General features: G+C 41.8%; 2 long non-coding RNA genes across 2 annotated transcripts; both read right to left on the reverse strand.

The window, feature by feature from the left end:
- Nucleotides 1-1453: 1453 nt before the first annotated feature.
- Nucleotides 1454-4972, reverse strand: LOC131006545 (uncharacterized). The gene is made up of 3 exons (XR_009095576.1): nucleotides 4085-4972; nucleotides 2386-2466; nucleotides 1454-1783 (listed from the first exon to the last, which is right to left on the reverse strand). It is a non-coding gene; the product is annotated as an uncharacterized LOC131006545 (long non-coding RNA).
- A 938-nt stretch (nucleotides 4973-5910) lies between these two features.
- On the reverse strand, nucleotides 5911-9212 carry LOC131006553 (uncharacterized). Its single transcript, XR_009095583.1, has 3 exons — nucleotides 8579-9212; nucleotides 6858-6938; nucleotides 5911-6255 (listed from the first exon to the last, which is right to left on the reverse strand). It is a non-coding gene; the product is annotated as an uncharacterized LOC131006553 (long non-coding RNA).
- Nucleotides 9213-25180: the final 15968 nt, after the last annotated feature.

Below are 25180 nucleotides of genomic sequence, written 5' to 3' on the forward strand. Positions count from 1 at the left end.
TTATCTAGGCAAGAAATAAAGCATGTAAAATTATCTAAGCAAGCACTAGAATAATAAGCAGAAATAAATAGGATGAAAATCTACGCTAGGGTTCTTGAGGAAATGCAGTAATTCATTAAACTAATTGCGTAACAAAATAACAATTATCTAGACAGCGGATTAAATGATTAACTAAAATAAATCTAAAGAGCATACAGAAAGAAATAACAGATACTGCATTGAAATCATAAATCTAAGAGTTTAACTAGGAAATAAAATGGAAACTTACAGTAATGATGATGACTGGGATAAATCTCTAACTATTAATTATTCTCGGCGTAAGAATGAAAATGGAAAGCGAATAAACCCTAACTAAGAACTGAAGTCTGGCTAGAACTGCGTCTCTAAAAGGGTGAGAATGGATGTTAACCCTAGGAAATGAGAAGTCCGTTATTTTATACTCCGAAATTGTGAAATACTCCTTTAACATTTTATTTTGGACTGGAACACATGGCGCATTCTAATTGGAGCAAAAGAAGGGTGTGATGAGAGATCGGGTGCTGGCTAGAACGCCTCGGCCGCTGGAATGGGCCAGGCACTCGCCTGTTTGGGCAAACAGCTCGACCGATGAGCGAAAGGGAGCGCCGAGGCACTCGCCCGCTTGGGCAAATAGCTCGGCCGAGGGGTACATGGCTTCAGCCGCTGGGAATGTTGGCTTGGCCGAGGGAGGAAGGATTGTCGGCCGAGGGACTTGAGTGTTCGATCGAGGAAAATTGTGCACCGGCAATGCGTGAAGGGCCACGGCGCGGGGAGAAAGAGAAGCTCGACGAAGGAGTTGGGCCTTCGTCGTTGGGGAGAGGGTGATCGGGCGATGGCGGAGTGCCATCGGGCGTGGAGAATAGCCATCTGGTGCTGGGAGCAACGGGGCGCCCGCGGGGAAGAGCCATCGCCAGCGGGGTTGCCATCCGAAGACTGCACTACGCGATGTTTTTGTTTCGGCCCGTTCTTTCTCGTTACAAGTCCGATTTTGAATCTATTTTTGCCTACGAACTCCTATCGAGACGAGCTATAATTCGTTTAAAGACCAATTAGCCAAATTCGCACTCTATAATTTTCCACTAATTATTCAATTAGAGCATCCAATCGTGAGACAACAAAATAAGCACATAAGCTCAAATCAATCAATTATTGAGTGAACGAGACCGAAAATATAAACTCATAGCACACCTAAACACCCATCTAATCATCACATAATAGGACTAAACAACCTCCCCACACTTAGCGTTTTGCTTGTCCTCAAGCAAAATCCATATGAATCCAATAAAGAGATGGTTCAACGATGCTCATTTTCCAACCAAACATTCAACAAGCCAATTCAAAATTTTCAATAAACACATGTCTCTTAGATGATGCAAGTAACTTAAAGTTTAAGAAGCAACAAAACTGTAATACAAATGATTCTGTCACACCCCAATTCTTGAATGAATAAATATAATCGAGGTGCAACTAATTCATAGAAATAAACAAGGAACAACCTTGTTAAGACTCGAATAATAAGATAACGAGTCGGGCTAGGCCCCTTTGGATCACAAGTTTTGTTTCATGCTTCTGATAACCAAAATTCATTAGCATAAAACTAGGAGTTAAGTGCTTAGGCTCAATCATAGATGTCATTCTAAATCTGATATGAAAGTCTTAAGTTGAGAAAACAAAAGACAAAATATTATTTACTGCTACAGCGGAAGTCTTAAAAGGAAGTTGAACCCTAGCCTCAGCTCAGTCCCGTCAGCACCGGCCAGCCAACCTGAAAACATTTGAAAGTATTTTTGGGCTAAGTACTAATGTACTCAGTGGGCATGCATTTTCATAAACATTTCATATTTTCGTAAAGACAGTTTATCCAATCATAATTTACATAACTTAGAAGGTTTTAAAATGAAATAACTTCTAAGCATGTTAAAATATTTTCTTTCATTTGTGCGCACATGTCACACTCCCTTTCCGTTACTCGCTGTGATCCCGGACCTTTTAGCCACCGACGGATCCATTTCTCCTTCTTACTTGAACTGAGGGCGTAACCCAGTCAAGTTCCCATTTGGGACCCAATGCTCCGGAACACATCCCGTCGAGCACCCTTATAACGCCTCATACATACATGATTAGTGCCCGAATGGAGATCAACCCACCGAGTCAGCTAATAGGTGTACACAATTCTCAAATAACGTGTTAGGTCAAGAGAGAACCTCGATCGATTCATTGTTGCGAGCCTTAAACAGAGCAGAGTGCACATAAACATTTTATTGGATAAACAGTTTTCATTACATTAAATAAACAATTTGCATTTCATTGAAATATTTGGAGCTTAATAACTCAATCATACTTTGTACATTTGGAAAGTAAGCCCACCTGGTTAGGCAAAGCCTGAAGATCATAATCACATATAAACCTGTCTTGGGAAAGCAGCGCTAATCCCCCTGGTCACAAAGCCTACAAGAAATTCTATTCTTAATAGGTCTCGTGAAGCTAACTTAATTCATGGTGAAGTGCTTAATATTCTATGATTCACTTAGCCGAGTTTTCAAAATTTAATGAATAAATAATTGAAAACATTTCTCTTGAGTTAAGAACACCAACAATATTCTTACTCGATTTTCTTTAAAAATTGGAATTATAATTAAAACCAATTAAATCATAAATACTTTTATTGCAAAATGCATATGCAAATGCATGTCATGCTTAGCATATAATAAGTAATAACTTAAAATATGCACATAATAATATTAATATTTTTATGCAAATCATCTTTAAAATAATTAATCAAACTAATTATAGTCAAATTAATTAAATTATGGACTACCCAAAATAATTAAATGTAGGGCTAGTTCTTAAAATTTTACAGCCCAAGCAATTAAAATAAAGGCCCAGCTGATAAATTAAATCAAAAGAAAACCGGCCCAAATAAGAAGCCCAACTGAAATAAAAAAAATGAAAAAAATCGGCCCAATTGGCCCAAGCCTCAAAGCCCAACACCTAGCCTTCAAGCCCTTTTCTCCCCCCCTTTCAGCCGCTCACTCACACGCACATAGCTTTTCTCTTTCTCCCTCGGTTCCACCATATCCGCCCCTTCTCCCTCGAAATTCCGCCGCCGCGGCTCCTCCTCCGGCGAGAAGCCGATGACCGGCCCTCTCCCTCTCCCCCATCTTCTTCTCCCTCGTTTTCCCTCTTCCTAGCCACCCGTCTATCTCTCTCCTCTTTAGCGACGGAGAGACGCCACCGCCTCCCTCCATCTAGCAGACTCCCGGCGACAGCAGCCCAGACCGCCGCCGTTCTCCACTCAGATCTCCGATCCTCATCTCTCTTCTCTAGTTCCGGCCGCAGCCGTTCTCCCCTCTGTTCACCGAACCCGGCGGAAACAACCTCTGTTCTCCCTCTCCCCCTTGGCCACGACAGACGCCGCCGCCCTCCCTCGGTCTCTCTCTCGGCGACAACAGCCCATGTCTGCCGCATCCTAGCCAGACCAGCTCTCTCTCTCCAGCCGTGGCCGAGCGACAGCAGCCATGGCCGCCGAGCTCTGCCTCCCTCCGCTGATCCTATCGAAGCAGTCGCCCATCCCCCTACCCTCTGCTCCCTCCGGCCGACAGCAGCGAGGACCGCCGCTGACCGCCGCCCCCTGACCTCTAGTCCAGCCCTCTGCAACCCCAGCTCAGTCCATCTCCCTCTGTTTCCGGCGAGCAGCAGCGGAAGCCGCCACTTCGCCGCCCCTCCACCGACTCACACACATACCGCACATACTCAACAGGACACACATACACAACAGTCAAGCCTCGACCAAGCCTCGACACAGCAAGTTCGAAAAGTTAAAGCTTCAAGACTCTTCTTTCATAAAGATCTTTTCTTTTCTTTTCCTTTCAATGAATCATGCTTTCATTTATAAATATATGCACAGACTATGAATAAACATGTATACAGATTGTATGCATTTATGTAAATAATTTGTCATGCTTGTGAATTTGTTATGAAAATATTGAAATCTTGGTTGGTGTTCTGTACAAACGAGATAGCTGTGTGTGCTTGAAACAGAGGCAAAGTAAATTGAGGTAAACACCTTGTGATGTCTGTGTAGGGGAAGAGTTCTTTGAATGGTGGTCTCTTGTTGTATACTTGAAACTCCATGGATAGGCTGGAACGAGAGAGTAATTTGAAGGATATTTGAGTTGCTAGTGAAAGTGCAAAGGATGGGTTTCCTTCAATTATGCAGAGATATTTGAGGGCTGAAATTAGGGGAGTTGGTGGCTGCCAAGCATGACTAAATCTTGACTTTTGAAGTTGATTGGGTTGACATGAGATGGAGTGGGGTGGCTGATAGGAAGCATGGGTGAAGGAGTCAAAAATGGTAGGAAGCGTGCAAAAGAGTGGGCGCATGGTTAAGATGGGTGAAGGAGTAAAAATGGAGGTGCTGTACTTGGCAGCTAGGAAGCGTGGGTTGGGCTTCTCTTTTTGGGCTTAATTATTAACAAGGAAGGCTTAATTAAGACTAGGGCCCAAAATAATATTTGTCGAGGCTCAACACATTCAAAATAATTAAAGCCTAACTTAGACTTAAATTAAATCATGTAGTATTAAAAATAATATTAGCATATAGAATTAATCACATTCATATAATTCAATTTATGCAATGCACATAAATTCAAAAGACTAAATTTTATAAAAGCTTTTGAAAATAATTTTGTTGGAATAAACTCATTTTCATTTCTCCGGCATAAATCATCTTAATCTAAGTTCAAAATAATTCTAAATTTAATATAAATAGGCGGGGTGTTACATTCCTCCCTCCTTATAAAAATTTCGTCCTCGAAATTGCATATCTGGGTCATCTCGTTTGGATACTAGACTTCACTATCAGTGCGGCTACATAGCTTGATTGTTATCGCATCTTTCTAATTGTGAGAACACCATGTCTATAGTCTCGAGAACTGTTGACAAACGAACTCATTCTAATAATATTGTGCTTATTGTGATGGAAGAAAAATCTTATTGTGGCAACTACATAGTGAGAGTCTATACATTGGAATGACGCTCTACTCAAGGTCAAAAATCTTAATTGACAATCACCGAGATCTTAGTCATGTGGGCTGGCCAGACCCAGCACAACGAATTACTCAGTCAAATGGGAGCTTCGCCCCCAATCATGTCAACTTCTTATCTCTTATAAAGCTCTAAGTCAACTTCTAACTTAAAGCACTTACTTCTAAGTACTTCAATCATAAATCTTTGGTATCATATAGGTCCATTTTATGTCGTTCTAGCGGTGCTATCACAACTAACATTCGTAAGGCATTTTTGGGTGGTTCTCAAACGATTTGTAAAAGAACTCATCATTCTAATCATATAGGCAGTGAACCTAAAATGATAACATAAAGCTTTCTCATCATTCATTCATTCATACATACATACATACATATATTTGCTTTCTTTGAAATTTTGAGTCATATGGACATTAAATGTCTCTTTCATGAAAAACTTTGCTTATGCCGGAAAGATTCAAGGAATCTAACTCGACCATACATACATACATACATTGATTCGTTAAGGGCTCGGGTTGTCCCAAACACGAAATACATTCATTGAGTTGTTATGGGTTCAGGTAGTCCCAAACACGACAAAAAGCATTCACATAGCATCGTAAACATAAGGCGCACATTTTCTTGAAAACTTTCATAACATCTGAAATACATATATTTATATTTTTGAAACTATTATCGTACCTTTGTTGCGGCAGTGTGACGGCGAGCCGAGGGCTAATGACATTCTTAGAAGTCTAGAGATACTATTCTAGACTCGACATCAAAATTTATGGTTATCAGAGACATGAAAGAAAACTTATGCTCTGATACCATTCTGTCACACCCCAATTCTTGAATGAATAAATATTCTGTCACACCCCAATTCTTGAATGAATAAATATAATCGAGGTGCAACTAATTCATAGAAATAAACAAGGAACAACCTTGTTAAGACTCGAATAATAAGATAACGAGTCGGGCTAGGCCCCTTTGGATCACAAGTTTTGTTTCATGCTTCTGATAACCAAAATTCATTAGCATAAAACTAGGAGTTAAGTGCTTAGGCTCAATCATAGATGTCATTCTAAATCTGATATGAAAGTCTTAAGTTGAGAAAACAAAAGACAAAATATTATTTACTGCTACAGCGGAAGTCTTAAAAGGAAGTTGAACCCTAGCCTCAGCTCAGTCCCGTCAGCACCGGCCAGCCAACCTGAAAACATTTGAAAGTATTTTTGGGCTAAGTACTAATGTACTCAGTGGGCATGCATTTTCATAAACATTTCATATTTTCGTAAAGACAGTTTATCCAATCATAATTTACATAACTTAGAAGGTTTTAAAATGAAATAACTTCTAAGCATGTTAAAATATTTTCTTTCATTTGTGCGCACATGTCACACTCCCTTTCCGTTACTCGCTGTGATCCCGGACCTTTTAGCCACCGACGGATCCATTTCTCCTTATTACTTGAACTGAGGGCGTAACCCAGTCAAGTTCCCATTTGGGACCCAATGCTCCGGAACACATCCCGTCGAGCACCCTTATAACGCCTCATACATACATGATTAGTGCCCGAATGGAGATCAACCCACCGAGTCAGCTAATAGGTGTACACAATTCTCAAATAACGTGTTAGGTCAAGAGAGAACCTCGATCGATTCATTGTTGCGAGCCTTAAACAGAGCAGAGTGCACATAAACATTTTATTGGATAAACAGTTTTCATTACATTAAATAAACAATTTGCATTTCATTGAAACATTTGGAGCTTAATAACTCAATCATACTTTGTACATTTGGAAAGTAAGCCCACCTGGTTAGGCAAAGCCTGAAGATCATAATCACATATAAACCTGTCTTGGGAAAGCAGCGCTAATCCCCCTGGTCACAAAGCCTACAAGAAATTCTATTCTTAATAGGTCTCGTGAAGCTAACTTAATTCATGGTGAAGTGCTTAATATTCTATGATTCACTTAGCCGGGTTTTCAAAATTTAATGAATAAATAATTGAAAACATTTCTCTTGAGTTAAGAACACCAACAATATTCTTACTCGATTTTCTTTAAAAATTGGAATTATAATTAAAACCAATTAAATCATAAATACTTTTATTGCAAAATGCATATGCAAATGCATGTCATGCTTAGCATATAATAAGTAATAACTTAAAATATGCACATAATAATATTAATATTTTTATGCAAATCATCTTTAAAATAATTAATCAAACTAATTATAGTCAAATTAATTAAATTATGGACTACCCAAAATAATTAAATGTAGGGCTAGTTCTTAAAATTTTACAGCCCAAGCAATTAAAATAAAGGCCCAGCTGATAAATTAAATCAAAAGAAAACCGGCCCAAATAAGAAGCCCAACTGAAATAAAAAAAATGAAAAAAATCGGCCCAATTGGCCCAAGCCTCAAAGCCCAACACCTAGCCTTCAAGCCCTTTTCTCCCCCCCTTTCAGCCGCTCACTCACACGCACATAGCTTTTCTCTTTCTCCCTCGGTTCCGCCATATCCGCCCCTTCTCCCTCGAAATTCCGCCGCCGCGGCTCCTCCTCCGGCGAGAAGCCGATGACCGGCCCTCTCCCTCTCCCCCATCTTCTTCTCCCTCGTTTTCCCTCTTCCTAGCCACCCGTCTATCTCTCTCCTCTTTAGCGACGGAGAGACGCCACCGCCTCCCTCCATCTAGCAGACTCCCGGCGACAACAGCCCAGACCGCCGCCGTTCTCCACTCAGATCTCCGATCCTCATCTCTCTTCTCTAGTTCCGGCCGCAGCCGTTCTCCCCTCTGTTCACCGAACCCGGCAGAAACAGCCTCTGTTCTCCCTCTCCCCCTTGGCCACGACAGACGCCGCCGCCCTCCCTCGGTCTCTCTCTCGGCGACAACAGCCCATGTCTGCCGCCGTCCTGATCTCGACAAGACTCATCCTAGCCAGACCAGCTCTCTCTCTCCAGCCGTGGCCGAGCGACAGCATCCATGGCCGCCGAGCTCTGCCTCCCTCCGCTGATCCTATCGAAGCAGTCGCCCATCCCCCTACCCTCTGCTCCCTCCGGCCGACAGCAGCGAGGACCGCCGCTGACCGCCGCCCCCTGACCTCTAGTCCAGCCCTCTGCAACCCCAGCTCAGTCCATCTCCCTCTGTTTCCGGCGAGCAGCAGCGGAAGCCGCCACTTCGCCGCCCCTCCACCGACTCACACACATACCGCACATACTCAACAGGACACACATACACAACAGTCAAGCCTCGACCAAGCCTCGACACAGCAAGTTCGAAAAGTTAAAGCTTCAAGACTCTTCTTTCATAAAGATCTTTTCTTTTCTTTTCCTTTCAATGAATCATGCTTTCATTTATAAATATATGCACAGACTATGAATAAACATGTATACAGATTGTATGCATTTATGTAAATAATTTGTCATGCTTGTGAATTTGTTATGAAAATATTGAAATCTTGGTTGGTGTTCTGTACAAACGAGATAGCTGTGTGTGCTTGAAACAGAGGCAAAGTAAATTGAGGTAAACACCTTGTGATGTCTGTGTAGGGGAAGAGTTCTTTGAATGGTGGTCTCTTGTTGTATACTTGAAACTCCATGGATAGGCTGGAACGAGAGAGTAATTTGAAGGATATTTGAGTTGCTAGTGAAAGTGCAAAGGATGGGTTTCCTTCAATTATGCAGAGATATTTGAGGGCTGAAATTAGGGGAGTTGGTGGCTGCCAAGCATGACTAAATCTTGACTTTTGAAGTTGATTGGGTTGACATGAGATGGAGTGGGGTGGCTGATAGGAAGCATGGGTGAAGGAGTCAAAAATGGTAGGAAGCGTGCAAAAGAGTGGGCGCATGGTTAAGATGGGTGAAGGAGTAAAAATGGAGGTGCTGTACTTGGCAGCTAGGAAGCGTGGGTTGGGCTTCTCTTTTTGGGCTTAATTATTAACAAGGAAGGCTTAATTAAGACTAGGGCCCAAAATAATATTTGTCGAGGCTCAACACATTCAAAATAATTAAAGCCTAACTTAGACTTAAATTAAATCATGTAGTATTAAAAATAATATTAGCATATAGAATTAATCACATTCATATAATTCAATTTATGCAATGCACATAAATTCAAAAGACTAAATTTTATAAAAGATTTTGAAAATAATTTTGTTGGAATAAACTCATTTTCATTTCTCCGGCATAAATCATCTTAATCTAAGTTCAAAATAATTCTAAATTTAATATAAATAGGCGGGGTGTTACAGATTCGGCCAGACCCAATTCTCCGCTAGAAGTGAATTCCCTAATGCGATCGCCTTTATAATCAATATGTCATGTAACAACTATTTTCTTTTCACAATATTGTGTTCTCTTTAGAAGTTATTCTATTATTTCAACAGTGTAGCCACAATTCATGAGGTAAAATCTTTTGGAGGAAATCCAAAGTCTTCTCACGTGGTTTCTCATGCTCATAGAAATACTAAAGGAGCAGAGACTCAGAGCTGTCAAATATTTCATAATTCATACAACTCCACACATAAAAATAAGATCGTAGGCAATCACAGTGACAACACTCCCTCTAGCATCTACCGAACAAATCACGTTTCACTTGCTTACAAAAGTGTTGCAACAAAACTCATAATTCATTTGCACCAACAAGACACATGTATAATAAAAAACTAGCATATCCACCAATCGGCACTAACCCAAAAATTACATCGAAAACCATCACTTCCATAAATTCATAATAATTAGTATGCATCCAAGAATCAAGCCAAGTGCAGGGGGACCATTTACCCACCAATTAAGTACAAAAATACTCCCCAGCATTTACCAAAATCAATAAATCCAAGGTTCTCAACTCCTCCACACTTAGAACAAAACACAGCTTGAAATAAAAGTGTAAGAGAACACTTCCCTGAACATCAATGAAGGAGCTGAGCCCTTGGAAATCTACATTGCCCTGCATTCTTCTTTTCCACACAAAATATCTCTCCCAAAAACACAGAACCTGCATCAAACACCAAGAACACAACTAAAACAAACATCAAACAAAGCACAAAGAAAAACATAAACAAGCGAAAACTAAGAAGAACATGGGTTGCCTCCCATGCAGCGCTAGTTTTAAAGTCGCCAGCCCGACTTAGAGAAACCCTTAACCAAAGTCAGATTGAAGCTTCAGCTGCCTTAATGCCTGTGATAACACATCCTCTTTAATTGCAGCTGCGGGCCCTCCTAATAAGCATACAACGCTCATCGCATCCAACGACTTCCTTACAACTCTTCTTCGGGAGCCAAATCGAAAACTTCCCTCTTTCTTTTCTTCCCAAGGCAGTACACACTACAACCCTTGCATTACATCATCCTTGTGTTGCAGCACGTCCAGAAATTCTTCTTCAACTGCTGGCTCCTCTTTCAAGTGAGCGGGGAATTCTTGCACTATATCCACTGCGAGTGGCAACTTGTCCAACGACTTTTCTTCAATGGACACATCATCTTGAAGGTTATCAAGAAACTCTTGCACAATGTCATCCTCCTCCTGCATAATGTCATATTCCTCCTTCAGATTGTGCTGGGAACTTAATGAAATATCATAATCCTTGTTTTGATGATACCAAAATCCTTAGGTTTTCCTTATAATAGACTAGAACTGTTCGAACTCAGGTGTTATATTTTTTTTCTAGTTTAGTTAGTGTTCTGAAGACTGAAGACTGAAGACCGGAGGATTGAAGACTGAAGACTGAAGTTACCGACTGATGTAACGAATTAAGGCAGAGTCAAATACTGATATTTGACTGAACAGTCCAAGAATCAGTTACGACTGATTACTTAATGCGGGCCACATGGATTCAACGGATTGATACTAAAGTCAAGTATCAGTTAAACATTCTTCCTCGGACTGAACCTCCATAGTTAAAAGGAAGCCACGCACTCCCAGAGTACAGCCGCATTAAATGCAGAGATCTCAAGGATTGTCCTTTCTCTACAGAGCATTCCTTTTTGGTGATTACCTTTTTCAGAGATGTCCTATCTCCTGCTCCTTAGTAGCCGTTCTCACCAAATAAGGAACCTCAAAGATTGAAGCCTCAGCAAAGTTCAAATCTATCTCCAAGGGATGAATTCTTGAAGACTATTTCAGTCAACGGATTTATTCAAGACCTCTTCTATAAATAGAGCTCGAAGATCATTTCAATCTTTACCGATTCAACTACACAAGCTAAAACACTGCCGAATTTGTCTCTCGGCAATTCAAAGCCATTCCAAAGTTTGAATCGAATAAGAGAATTACAAAGCCAAAAATCAGTCACTACTGATTACATACATTCTCTTAGAACTTAGGCATATATTGTATATCAAAAGCCTAGGTATAACTGATTACGTAGAACCTATTCTTTGTAATCTAGTTGGCAAGTTTTTGAACCTCTTTTCAACCGACTGAATCGAGAGTTTGAGCCGAGAGGAGTTCAGACCAGTGTTCTGACTCTGAGAGATCTTAGTCTTTGCGAAAAGGGATAGTTTTATCTCAGTGAAGCTAAGAGTGAGAAATCCAACCCAGTGTGTTGGTACTGAAGATTGGATCTTCGGTTGTTTAGATTTGTTGTGCACCCGTAAGCACAAGCCTAGTGAAGTTGTCAGTGTGATCAACTGACAGTGGATGTAGGAAGTGTTTTACGAACCACGTAAAAATCTCCTTGTTGTTTATCGCTTTCTGTATTTACTTTCCTTATCTGTGCACAAATCTTTTGATAACTGAAACTGATTAATAGCAAAGTGAAACATAAATCTTGACAACTTGTTTAAATCACAAAGGCTATTTCGAAAGAAAAGTTTTCTGCTGCCAGTTATTAGTCTAACTGATAAATCTTTGGATAGTCAGTAAGATTCATAACACTCCTCTGTTTCTACAAACTCGACTGAAGCCTAACGTGTATCAGTTAAAGTCTTTGACTTAACTAATAACTCTTCACTAAAGAGTATTCAGTATTAGTCGCCAACCTAAGTTTTGCTAAACTTCCTTTACTGAAAAAAGTTGTGTCAGTTTGTTTTCGATTTAAAATAGCCTATAGGTGTATTCCCCCCTCCCATACACCTATTCGAGACCCTCATGGACCTAACAATTGGTATGAGAGCAGGTTGTTCGCAAGAACAATTTTGCTTTGACCAAGTTCTACTGAACTAGATCATGTTCTTTCGAAGTTCTCAAAATCTATTTCTTTTTCAAAAGTGCATACTGCTTTCCCTATCTGTCTTTTTCTGGTTTTTTGTTCAATGGAAACTACCCACATCAGAGTCTCTTCACTCCTAATGTTTAGTATTGAGAAATACGACATATGGAAGTTTCGACTAGAAAGCTTCCTTACTGCTCAACAGTGCCGAATGTGGGAAGTCATCACCAGCGGACCAATTGTCATCACAGAAGTTGTCAAGCAGGTGCCACTGGATACTTCAAGAGATCATTCGATGAAGTACAGATCAAGTCAAAGGTCGACTTTACCACAAAAGAGAGAAAGCAAGATGAGCTCGACAATCTTGCCAAAAGCATCATCTCCGGAACAGTCCAGACAAGCACGTCACCAAAATCATCAAGTACAAGACGCAAAGGAGATGTGGGACATTCTAAAAGGAATGTGCATCGGATCAGAGTAGATAAAGGAGAATAAGCTATGTATAGCTTTTCAAAAGTTTGACTCCTTCCTCATGCTCAAGAATGAATCTATCGATGAGATGGAGCTCAGATTCAATCAGATCCTGAACGAAGTTCAATCCATCTCGAAGGACAAATACACTCAATGAGAGATCAACCTGAAGATTCTACGAGAACTACCACGAGGAGATTGGCAGATCTATGTTGTTGTTCATCAGAACAAGTCAGGATTCAACCAGCTCCCAACGAACAAGCTTTTCTCGGATCTCTTGGCAAATAAATTCGACATCCAGATAAATCTAGAAATAAAGAAAGTTGGAGGATCAGACGATGATGCTCCATCAGCATCGAAAGGAGTAGTGCTGGAAGTTTCAGCGAAGGAGAGCAAGAAGCAGTCGAAGGAACCGACTGAACTCAAACCTGAAGACTTTTTCAGTCAATATATTCTGTTGACTGAGAGGTTCAACAAGATGGAATCCAAGTTTCGCAAGTACAGGAAGTTCCACAAACAGCACTACAAAGGAAAAGAGTGAGATAGAGCAAGTCTAGATATTCCACTGACATAAGCGGAGAGAAAAAATCATCCGCAATTGATCTAAAAGATGTGGAATGCTATGGATGCAAGAAGAAAGGGCACTACAAATCAGAAAGCCCTGAATTGTCGCAAGCAGAGCGCAAAGAGATGAAAGCTAGGAGAGATCGCAATTATGCGAAGAAGAAAACGATGGTTGCTGAAGATACAGGATCTTCCGAATATGCATCAGAATAATCCGCCTTCAACTCCACCAGCTCATATGATGAGAGCCAAGCCCTCATGGCCAAGGACACCGAAAGCGTAGCTGACAACACTGGCGACAACTACGACAATGGAATGAATGGGCCAGAGGTAAACACTTACTCAAGAACTCTTAATACTAATCAGCTTATGACTGATCACTGTTAGTTAAGGAAAATGTTCTAAGATCTCTTGCTGCAGAATCAGAAAATGGAAAAAGAGATCAATGAAGAGCGAACCAAGAATAGGATAGTCATCTACTTTTCAGATGAAACCTGTCTTGATGGACTGATCAGGGAGAACAACCAATTGAAAGAAAAGCTCAAGATTTCTACATCGGAATGTGAGAGAGCCTCACATGAAATCAAGAGGCTCAATTACAAACTCGAGAAAACAGTTAAGGACTGCATAAACAAATCTCCCATGATCAACAACTTTCCATCAAAAGCCATTGTGGAGAATATCAGAGGAAAGGTGGTTCCTGCCGACAAAGGAAAGAAAGTCATAATCCAGGACGTAACTGACACATTGAACGACGACACCTCAGATGAGTCAGGGGATTATGACAAGGAGGAAATCCAGAAGAGAAAATTGATGGCGAGAAGAAATGTTCCACCTCCACAAAGCTACAGACGAGCCAAGGAGGTCCCCAATCAGTTCATTCTACTAAGAAGACTGGAAAATAGATTTCAGTCAAAGTATGGGGAAGGAACATCTAGACTGAAACAACAACATGCCAGCGGAGCAAAGAGACAGAGTCTTCCTCAACAGTCTAGGGCGAAGAACAATACGAAGCTGAAACCAGTTCAGTTTCAAAGAGAGCAACAACCATGGAGACAGAACAATGACAATTCTAGACAAGCTCAATTTCATTCACAATACCGTGCAACTGGACGTTATCAGTCTCAGCTCAGACAACACTAGTCTCATGCTCCTCAGTACCAGTCAAGACTCAATCAGTCAAGAACAACTCAAGTATCTCAAAGGATATACACCAAGAAGCAAAGCAGACCTCAACATTACACCGGTGAAGGACTCTACATGAAAAAGGTCACCAAGAAGAAAGCTCAACCGAAGAAAGCTCGTGTGCCAACTGAAGCACCAACCACTTCAGTTAGACGACCAGTCAACCGCAGAGGATCAGCATCAAGACCTATTCTGAAGCAGATATGGGTTCCAAAAGGAACACGAACTGACATTGAAGGACCCAAACATTGATTGGGTACCTAAAATAACTCTTCCTTGCAGGGCAAAAACAGGAAACAAAAAACGAAGGAAGAAGTTAAAGCTTCAATTAAAATATGGTACCCAGATAGCGGCAGCTAGAAGCACATGACAGGCTATAAAGAATATCTAACTCAATACGTTGAGAAAGCTGGATTAAAAGTTGCATTCGGAGACAACTCAATAGGCGAAATAAAAGGCTATTGTCGCAGCCCGACGCCTAGCCAGTGATAGCGTAGACCGGGTATCGATACGACTAAATAAATTAATAAGGTAAAAAGAGAAAACTAGATTGAACGTCAAGCGGAAGCAATCACTGAAACGTGATAAATCAAGAAAGATGACATCATCATCAATAAAAATATTATTGGCTTTATAACTTTTAAATCATCGAGATTCTTGCCAATCTTTACAAAGTAGACATAGCTAATTACTCACAATGACTCGGGATATACAGAGTATCGCAGTAAAATGCGAACAGACTATATGTATGAAGACATATAGCCGAGAGTAAATTTCTTGATTAAGTTCAAAATAAACCTCAACATCTTGATGTTACCGCAAGGAATATAATTACGGTATAATAAAGATCATCCGAAACAAAATCCCTGCCAGCACCAGTCCAATCTCCCTCCTCGCTTATCCTGCACGTTTAGAAATACATGCAGGGCTGAGTATAGAATACTCAGTGGACATATGCCGAAAATCAATGAAAACTAGCTCTTAGAGCTATAGATTGAACTTTTCACATAAGCAATACACGGGGATTTTACTCAAAAGAACCTGTGTAAGCAGTTAACAATCATCATAAACATCATAAATAAATGACCGGTCAAAGTTCTTGTTATGTATGTACCACATCTACAAATCATCATCATTTAAGGTACTGAGAAGTAGGCCTCCTTCTCAAGTACCGTGACCGGCCGACCCGAAGGACATTTAATTTACTTCACAAGTCAAAAATAATACACGACTTACGTAACCATGTAAATAAATAGGATTATAATTCCATCTCGATTACATAAATAACATGACTTCGCTAAGTCAGTTATAACTTAAAAATAATAAATATTGGCCGACTCCCTAATTCATGTCGCGGTCTTTCTTACGTGAAAATAAATACATACTACTAGCGTAATGACTATGTCTCCAATAATATATAATTCAGAATCATAACTGAATTTATATTGTTGAGAACAAATGCCGATTCTTGGCTCAAGCAATCAACGAACAAACGAGAAATAAACCCTATCAAGCTAAAGACACAAGATATACGTGGTTTGGGAAGAATGCCTACATCCACGGCAGAGTCACACTTTTATTAGATTGAATCTTTTCTGATCAAGCTACACAATACACCACGAAGATGAAATGCTATAAGAAATCATCTCCAGATCTTTCCTCTCGTAATGAAACTCTTCTCTCTAGTGTATATGCCAATCAAAACTCTTAGCAATCTATACAAGACTAGAATACATGTATATATACTGAAAAACAGTAGAAGAAAAAATCTTCAGCTGCATAAGTTCTTCTAGAATCGGTTTTAACAGACTCTTTACGCAGCTTTGCAAAACAGTCCCTGAACAATAGTTAATTGCTCATAACTCCTATATGCAAACGTGGAAATTACACCAACATATAACAATCTCCACCTTGGTGTAATCTTCTACCAACAGATACAATCTAACCATCCCATGTTCCTCTGCAAATTTGCCCCATAACAGGGCTTCATCCTCAAACATCAGTTAAAAGACTTCACACTCACTAACTCTAAGCAATACTTAAACTTAGAGCTAGGCAGTGGCTTTGTTAATGCATCTGCTGCATTTTCATCAGTAGATACCTTGACAACTTTCACCTTACCCTTGTTGACAATATCTCTTACAAAATGGTATCTCACATCAATGTGTTTCGATCTCTCATGAAATACTTGATGTTTCACAAGATGAATGGCACTCTGCCTATCACAGTTAACTTCTACAACACTTTGCTCAACCCCTAGTTCAAATAACATACCTCTTAGCTATAAAGCTTCCTTAACTGCTTCTGTTAAGGCCATGTTGATGCAGTTCAGAGCAGAGCTCTGGATGCCGAGCAGAGCCGAGGTTCAGAAGCTGCACAGAGTGGAGATCCGGTATACGTGCCAGTTGGTCTGGTGACGAGAGCTAGAGCCAAGACGTTCAAGGCTAATTTAATGACGTTGGTGGAAGAAATCTGGAGGCAAGAGCTAAAGAGACCAATTGGAGAAGGGCCGACAGATCAGAGTTCAAAAGTAGTAAATCTTATTACTTGTGAGAGTAGAGCCGGACTTTCCAGAGCAGAGGAGCGGAATTGCCAGAGCAGAGAATTCCCATAGCAGAGGAGCGGACTTTCCAGAGCAGAGGAGCGGAAGCCAGAGCAGAGAATTCCCAGAGCAGAGAAATCAAAAGGCCAGAGCAGAGAAATCAAAAGCCAGAGCAGCGAAGTCAACTCGTTAGAGTAGAAGAACCAATCTCCAGAGCAGAGAAACCAACAGCCAGAGAAGTCGATAGTCAGAGCAGAGGAATCACTAGTCAGAGCAGAGAAATCTTATTTCTCGTTAGTTTCTTTTGGTTCAAACGTGTTTCCTTGTTTCTTGTTTTTAAGTTTCCTTTAGTTTGAGTTGTTTCCTTCTTTACGTTAGGGTTTCCTGTTACCTATAAATATGAACGCTATGTGTTGGACAAAGGGATTGAATTTTGATAATATTACAGTGAGTTAATTCTCTCTCAAGTTTCGAATTCTTCTTGATTTGTCCAAACAAGAATTCAACCTATCGACGAATCAACGAGTTCATCATCCCTCGCCGTGTGTCATTCAACGTCTCTGAGTTGCTGCACCGATCACATCGTTGGGGACTAGAGATTCGTTGTCTAGGAAACTACGTAGATTAGGTCAGGGGTTTTGGGATATCCACACTTTATCTTTATTTCAGTTCTCGTTTTTAAGTCTTCCGAACGTGTTTGTGAGATCAGTCCTGCAGGATTCAGTTCTGCACCGGCGAAGATCATATCATCTGGTATCAGTTTTCCAGGTTTCGTAAGGGTTGCCATATTAGGGTTCGTTATACATATTCTTTTACGTTCCATATTTCATTTTCACACCATTCATACCTATCGCATATACCATATTCCACCCCTTTTTACTACATAATTCCATATACTTCACATCAGTTTTTTTTTTTTTCCGAAATCCTTATTCCATAAGCAAAAAAAAAAAGGTACGAAAGAAAAAGGACGCAGAAAGCATCAAATTTGTGTTTGCAAATCTCGAAACTTCTTGTCTCTTAACCCTTCGTGTGTTCTTTAATTCTTTGGGTAACATAGCTAGTTGCGGCGTTTGTTTTCTGCGCAGCACTGACTTTGGGGTTCCAGTCTGCGTTTAGGAGTCTTTTTTTTTCTTTTGTCGAGTCCTATCAATTCTATGTGTTTGCTGTGGTTCTTGTGAGGCGTGACATCGAGTGCTCTCGTCGAGTGCGCTTGTTGATCTCGTTGTGCAGTTGGTACGTTGACTTCATGTGGTAGATCGAGGGAGTTTGATTTTCTTGAGGCGAGAAATAGAGCGGAAAAAGGCAAGAGTGGTGAGATCAATAGAGGGAAAAGCCATCCTGTGTGTGATACACGAGTGTTGAGCGATTCATCCTTGAGTGACATACACGAGTGTTGTGAGGTGGTGAGGTCTTCTTTTGTTTTATTGCTACTAACCTTTTCTTTGTTTCAGTAATAATGTCAAAAAAAGTTGAACAGGGTTTGTGTTGGATTTGTATACTAAAAGCAAGAACTTTATGCTTGTGTACAATGATTCCTGTTTTCACTATTCTTATCTCCTATCTGATTGTGTTCATGATTACATATGTATGTTCTTTATCTCTGTATAAGTAGATTATATGGTGTGTTGTAGATCACAGAAGACCATATAATTGGAATAACCTTAAGAGATATAATATGATCACAGCCGAAATAACTCTAGGACAAGTTATTGGTTTAGGCTCCAGTATAGATGGAAGTAGTTTGTCTTGGCTACTTGTCTATACTGGTACGTCATTACGTATTGATAGGACCACAGTTTGAGATGTATTATTCTATCTGACTTAAGTGAAGAATCAAGATCTCGGTGACTGATAAATCTTAATACTAATAAGTATTCAGATATATATATTAATTCGTATATCACTTTGACTTACTATGGGTGAAAGTTATATACTAACTCGAGTACTCTGTATCTTGGGTGATAGCGGTTAATATATGATATTTGATTATCTGTATTAGTACCCGTATCCGGTATAGGATAATGACATCCCCTTAAGGAGCTCAATAAGGTTTATTACGCTAAACCCTGCAGGTTGATTAAGTTCAGGCATAATAATAAAGTTTGAGTGGTACTGCTTAAGGAATTATTAAGAGATTAATTAATTTAAGCTGTCAGAGCTCTAAATAATTAATGGATGTCGGATATTTTAAATACGGAGATTTAATAAGTCTAAATAAAAGCCCCGACTCATCACCGGCAATAAAGGGGTAAGTCAGTATCGGTTCTCTAGTGGAATGAACTGATATTTATAAATTAATTATGGTCTGGGCTGACCATAGATAAATTAATTTATTTGAGGCCCATCTTTATTCCTTGTATCTGGTCCCTGGGCTGGCCCAATGTCTCCTAGCCCAAGTAGGGCAGATTTTCGGCCCTCACTAGAAATTGGCGCCCCCTCCTCCTTTTCTGTATTATTAAATACAGCTGTCAGCTCTCAGGAAAATACACTGATAAAAATTAGGGTTTTGAGAGAAGAGTGGGGCGCAGAAAACGTGAGGTGACTTTCTGTCTTGTGAATTTCCATAGCTCGTTGTCCATCCAACGTTGGGAATTGAGCGGGATACAGTCGAGAAGATCAGAGCTGGAGTCAGATTCTTTCGACACGATCATCAACCGTTTGTGCATCCGATTCTCAAGTAAGTTTTCCTAACACCTGTGTGCAGCTGTTAAATTCATAGGAGCATGTTAGGATTTAATCGTTGTATGATGAATTAATAATAATCCAAGAAACGATCATCGGGCAATCGAGTATTAATTCAATTTAATATTCCTTCAATTGGTATCAGAGCCCAGGATTAATTTCTTGGCTCTATTATTAATTTATGTACGATTAATAATGTGCGTTGCTTTTAACTGCTGTTGTTCTTCGTGATTCGTTGATTCGTGGAATACGTCGTTTGACGTTGTAATCGTTTTTCACCACGAGAAAATCCGTGGTTAGATTAGGTTTTCAATTGTATTTGTTTTTCCGTTGTAAATCTGTAAAACTGAGGAACGAAACGAGGATGACGACGAATCAACGACGAGGAAGGTGCGCGCCCGTGGCGAGGCTGGGCGAGGGCTGGAAGCAGCGGGCAGGGGCGGTGCGCGCCCGGGGCTGCGCCTGCGCGCTGCGCGCCCAGCGGGCGGCACGCTGCCGCTGCTGTTGCCGCACGCTGGAGCCGCTGCTGTCGCCGATTCATTGCTGCTGCCGGGGACGCCAAGGCCGGGTCAGGGCGAGGAGGAGGCGAGCGATGGGGGCAGCGCGCGCCTGGGGCAGTGCCTGCGCGCTGTGCGCGCGGCGTGCCCGGCAGGCGACGCACTGCCGCTGTCGCTGCTGCTGTCCAGTCCACGCCGGAGCCCGCTGCTGTTGCTGCGTTCATCCTGGAGGAGCTGCTGCCAGCGCCGGGTCGCCGCGTCCTGCCGGGCGGCGCTGTGCGGCGGCTGTGATGGAAGGCGGCGGCGGCGGCTAGGGGTTTCTCAAACCCTAGCTGCGTTTCAAACCCTAGGGGGGCCCAAACCCTAGGTTGACGGGCCCATGTGTTCGGGCCAAGTTTTTTATTCAGTTTTGGGCTTGTTTTCTATTTTATTTTGTAATAGAATAGATGTTGGGTTTCCACGAATGGGTCACGATTAATTCTTTTATTACTGTTCTTTGCATGTCGTGGTTGTTAATCCCTATGCTCTTTACCTGCTTTTGCACGTCTTTGCTTGTTAATATTTGTTTATTAATTGCGCTTAGACGAGCATGATAGTAGGTTTATCGTTTTCCTAAATATGTTTTAGAATTCTGTGAGCATGATTTACATGTTGCGTTCTAGAGAAGCATGTTTAGGTTTATGTGCTTGAGCATGAACAAACCTTTTGAAAGAAAAAGACTAAGCTGTTTAATAATTTTTATAGTAATTAAAAATTATTTTCAGACCTCCACATGCGGTCTCTAGACAAAGTGATTAGCAATATGAGTAACGGTCCACCCCACGTGGCTTACTTCATATCTGTTTCTCATAAGTTTGTCAGAAGAGGTTTCTATAAAAAAATATTTAAACCATTGAAGTAGTGGGAGTTATGCAGTAACGGTCCACCCCACGTGGCTTACTTGTGTAATTTTCATAAGTACTTTGGAGAATGGTATTAAATAAGATAACCAAGAAAATTAAATTGAAAGTGACATGGTCCGCGTGAGTATGTTAATTTCGAGAATTTAATTTTTAAGGTTAAAATGTGGTTATTGTTTAGATATCATATCAAGTACAATGTACAACTCCCCCACAGAGTCCCTTCTTGATGATGATATGGTCTAGTCAAGGTGCCAACTATTAATTTCTTTTGTCAAAAGGTTAAGTTGACATGGATAGAAATTAAATGACTAGGTAAATAGTCTGGTTGAGGAGTTCGTGTGTAACTGTCCACCCCACGTGGCTTACACATGGAATTCCTTGAGCCGTTGGAGGTTTCACTAATATTGTTTTATCAAAAGGTTATGGTGTTTACGAAACCAACACCTAAATCTATGAAAGGAAACGTAAAATTCTACCTAGTCGAGAAGGCTGGAAAGAGTAAAAAGAGTTGATCGGGAACCTTGCTCAAGAGAGAAAACAACTGCAGTATTCGAAAATATGAGATAGCGTAAGAAATAATACACGAGCTCGGACCCTATTTATAGATTTACAAGCGGAGGGGTAAAATAGTAAAAACATCTTCGGTGCATGCGTCCTGCGTGGTGGAAGGGTACGTTGGTAATTTCGATAATACGCGGGAGACCTTCCCGCGCGTTTATTGGCTCCTCTGATGGAAATGTCTTCTCTGGCGAAGGCGTCTTCTCTGGTGATATTGACATCTCTGGCATGAGGGACTCCTCTGGTAAACACGTCTTCTCTGGCAAGGGCGTCTCCTCTGGCGGTAGTGACTTCTCTGATGGAGTTGACTTTTCTGATGACGATGACCTCCCTGACGATGGTGACTTTTCCGGCGCGGATGATTTCTCTGGAGGAGAGGGCTCCTCTGTCAAGCATGACTTCTCTGGTACGGATGACTCCTCTGGCTAGAATCATTCCTCTGATGGATGAAATCCTTCTGGTATAAATGGTTCTTCTGACCCATACGGCTTCCTCTGATGAGAGTGGTTCCTCTGATTTGTACTCTCTCCCTACTCTGCATATATTGCTCCTCACCAACCACTCCCCCCTCTGGTCTGGTTGAACCGGGTATTCTTCGCGTTCAACCAGTGGTGTGTTATCAGCATCAAAGCTTTGTTATTTTCCTTGGCCCCTGTAAATCATAAAGACATAAGCATTTTGACATTTTGACATTATGAGAGTAAAAAGAGACCCTGTAAATTGTTCTCTGGCATTTTTGTTACTCCCGCTCCCTGGTCTGGCTAGTTCACTCTGGAGAGGTGCAACTAGTCAGAGGATTCGCCAGCGTGGATGACGTCATCCGCATTAAATGTCTGCCCAGTCTACAGTATTTTCCCCGTACCCGAGGTTACTTTTTAAACTTTTGCGTCCTTTCGCCTTTCCGTATAAATTCCCATCCGTTGATTTCTTCCTTATGCCACGTGCCGTTCATCCCGCGTGCTGGTGGTTACCCGCGTACAATCTTACTTAGCCGATTCGAACTCCCCTTTTTTCACTATTCTTCTTCTCCAAGTTTTCCGAGCGAATTTTCTGCATTTTTCGGCGATTTCCTCACTGTTCCGGCATTCTCCCACGACCCTTCCGCTCCAGGTTTTACCGTCCATCTTTTTCCGGTCTAGGTAACTCGCGTATCCTCTTCACTGCAATTTTGTATTTAATCGTAGTGTAGTGGTACAACTGTTGGTGCTCTGATTGAGCGTGCTAGAAACCCTAGGGTTGGCATCTCCCATCATGGCCTGCACCTCCGCCCCTCAACCCTCTCGCTCGCCCTCTCCTTCTGCCCAAGACCCTTCATCTTCCTCCCCAACGCGGACAGATCCTGAAAATCTTCCTTCCCCCTCTACTTCTGACGAATCTCAAACTGCACCTCCTCCTTCTCCACCTAGGAGAAAAGGGAAAAAGCCCCGCCTTGATGATGCCTTTGTACTTGGCCGCTCTGATACGGGCTTCCTCCCTCTGTGCTTCCACCAAGTCCAGTTCTGCTCGGCGGAGCTCCTCATTGTGCTCAGTGTCATACGTGGTAATCCGGTATGATTCTAGTCGTGCCTCTGCTGGTATCACCGCATTGGATCCATACACCAGCGTGAACGGTGCCTCCCCTGTCGCCGTTTTTGGACTGGTTCGGTAAGCCCAAAGAACGGTATCCAGCTCCTCCACCCACTTCCCTCTGCTCTGATTTAGCCTCTTCTTGATGCCCTCACATATGGTCCTATTAGCCAATTCTACTTGTCCATTTGCCTGTGGATGAGCCACCGAGACAAAACACTGTGTGATATCCATTCGGTCGCAGAAATCCGCGATCCTTTGCCCCGTGAACTGAGTCCCGTTATCAGACACGATGATGCGTGGCACTCCGAATCTGCAACAGATATTCCTCCAGATAAAACGTTCCACTGTAACTTCATCGATCTTGTTCACGGCCTCAGCTTCGACCCATTTGGAAAAATAGTCCACTGCCACAATGAGAAAGCATTTCCCTCCAGGTGCTGTAGGTAGCTTCCCGACTATATCGATGCCCCATTTATCGAACGGACAAGCAGCGTACATTACACCCATGGGCTCCCCTGGTATGTTGATTTTCCCGGCATGCCGCTGGCAAGCTTCACACTTGCGGACAAACTCTCTGGCTTCCTGATTGATGTGAGGCCAATAAAAACCTGCCCGAATTATCTTGCGTACAAGGTCTCGAAATCCGGTATGCCCGCCGCAGCAACCTGCATGAATCTCTTTCAGAGCAAAGTTAGCTTCCTCTGGCGATAAACATTTTAGCAGAGGTTGAGTAAAAGATCTTTTGAAGAGTTGATCATTGATTAGGCAGTAATTTTCATAGCGAGCCCTCTGGTTGGACTCTCTGCTTAGTCGTTCCCCTGTCTTCAGAAAGTGTATAATCGGAGCCCGCCAATCATCTCTGATTTCTACCGAGAATACCTGCGAAGTTTCCATCTCTCTGGTGTCACAAAGTAGAATGATCTCGTCGCTCCAAGTTTGCTCAACTGCGCTAGCCATGCGCGCCAGTAGGTCGGCCTTCGTGTTTTCTTCCCGAGAAATCTGTTCGAGCTTGAACTCCATGAATTTTTCTTTCATTTCGCTAATTTTGGTATGGTACGCCTTCATCCTCTGATCCTTGACACTGTAACCTCCCGAAAACTGTTGTGCAACCAGCTGGGAGTCTGTCTTTATAATAACGCACTCAGCTTTAAGCTCTGATAGGATATGAGCCCCTCTGACCACGGCCTCATACTCCGCCTCATTGTTAGATAACCGACAGGTGAATTTGATGGCGAACTGGTATGTCCCATAACCTGGCGAAGTAATATAAACCCCAATTCCGCACCCCTCTTTTGTCACTGACCCATCCACATAAGCCACCCAGAACTCTGGTATGGGACGACGAGTTGTTTCTTGTATGAAGTCTGCCAATGCTTGCGCCTTGATCGCCGTTCGTGGCTCGTACTCTACATCATATTCCCCTAGTTCCACAGCCCATTTGACCATTCTTCCCGACAAATCCGCGCGCCCCAAAACTTGTTTAAAAGGTAAAGACGTGCGTACCACCACTCGATGTGAAAGGAAATAAGGCCTCAGCTTTCTTGCCGTGATCATGACCGCCAGAGCCGCCTTCTCGATCTCTGTGTAGTTGAGCTCAGGGCCCTGAATAATTCTGCTGACAAAATAAATGGGTCTCTGATGACTTCCTTCCTCTCTGATTAGCACAGAGCTGATTGACTCCTCCCCCATAGCTATGTATAAATACAACGTTTCTCCCAGAACCGGCTTGGTCAGGGTTGGGAGTTTCGCTAGGTATACTTTAAGATCCTCAAATGCCGCGCGGCATTCTTCTGTCCACAAAAACTTTGTTCCCTTCCTCAGTACTTTGAAAAACGGCATGCTCCGTTCTGCCGATCTCGATATAAACCTGCTTAGGGCAGTGATACGCCCGTTCAGAGTCTGCACCTCCTTGATTCCTCTAGGCGGTGTCATTTCTAAAATAGCTTTGACCTTGTCGGCGTTGACCTCAATCCCTGCTGGTGTGACTTTATACCCCAAGAATTTCCCTG

This window comes from Salvia miltiorrhiza, chromosome 1 (assembly GCF_028751815.1).
Source record: "Salvia miltiorrhiza cultivar Shanhuang (shh) chromosome 1, IMPLAD_Smil_shh, whole genome shotgun sequence".
Lineage (NCBI taxonomy): Eukaryota > Viridiplantae > Streptophyta > Magnoliopsida > Lamiales > Lamiaceae > Salvia > Salvia miltiorrhiza.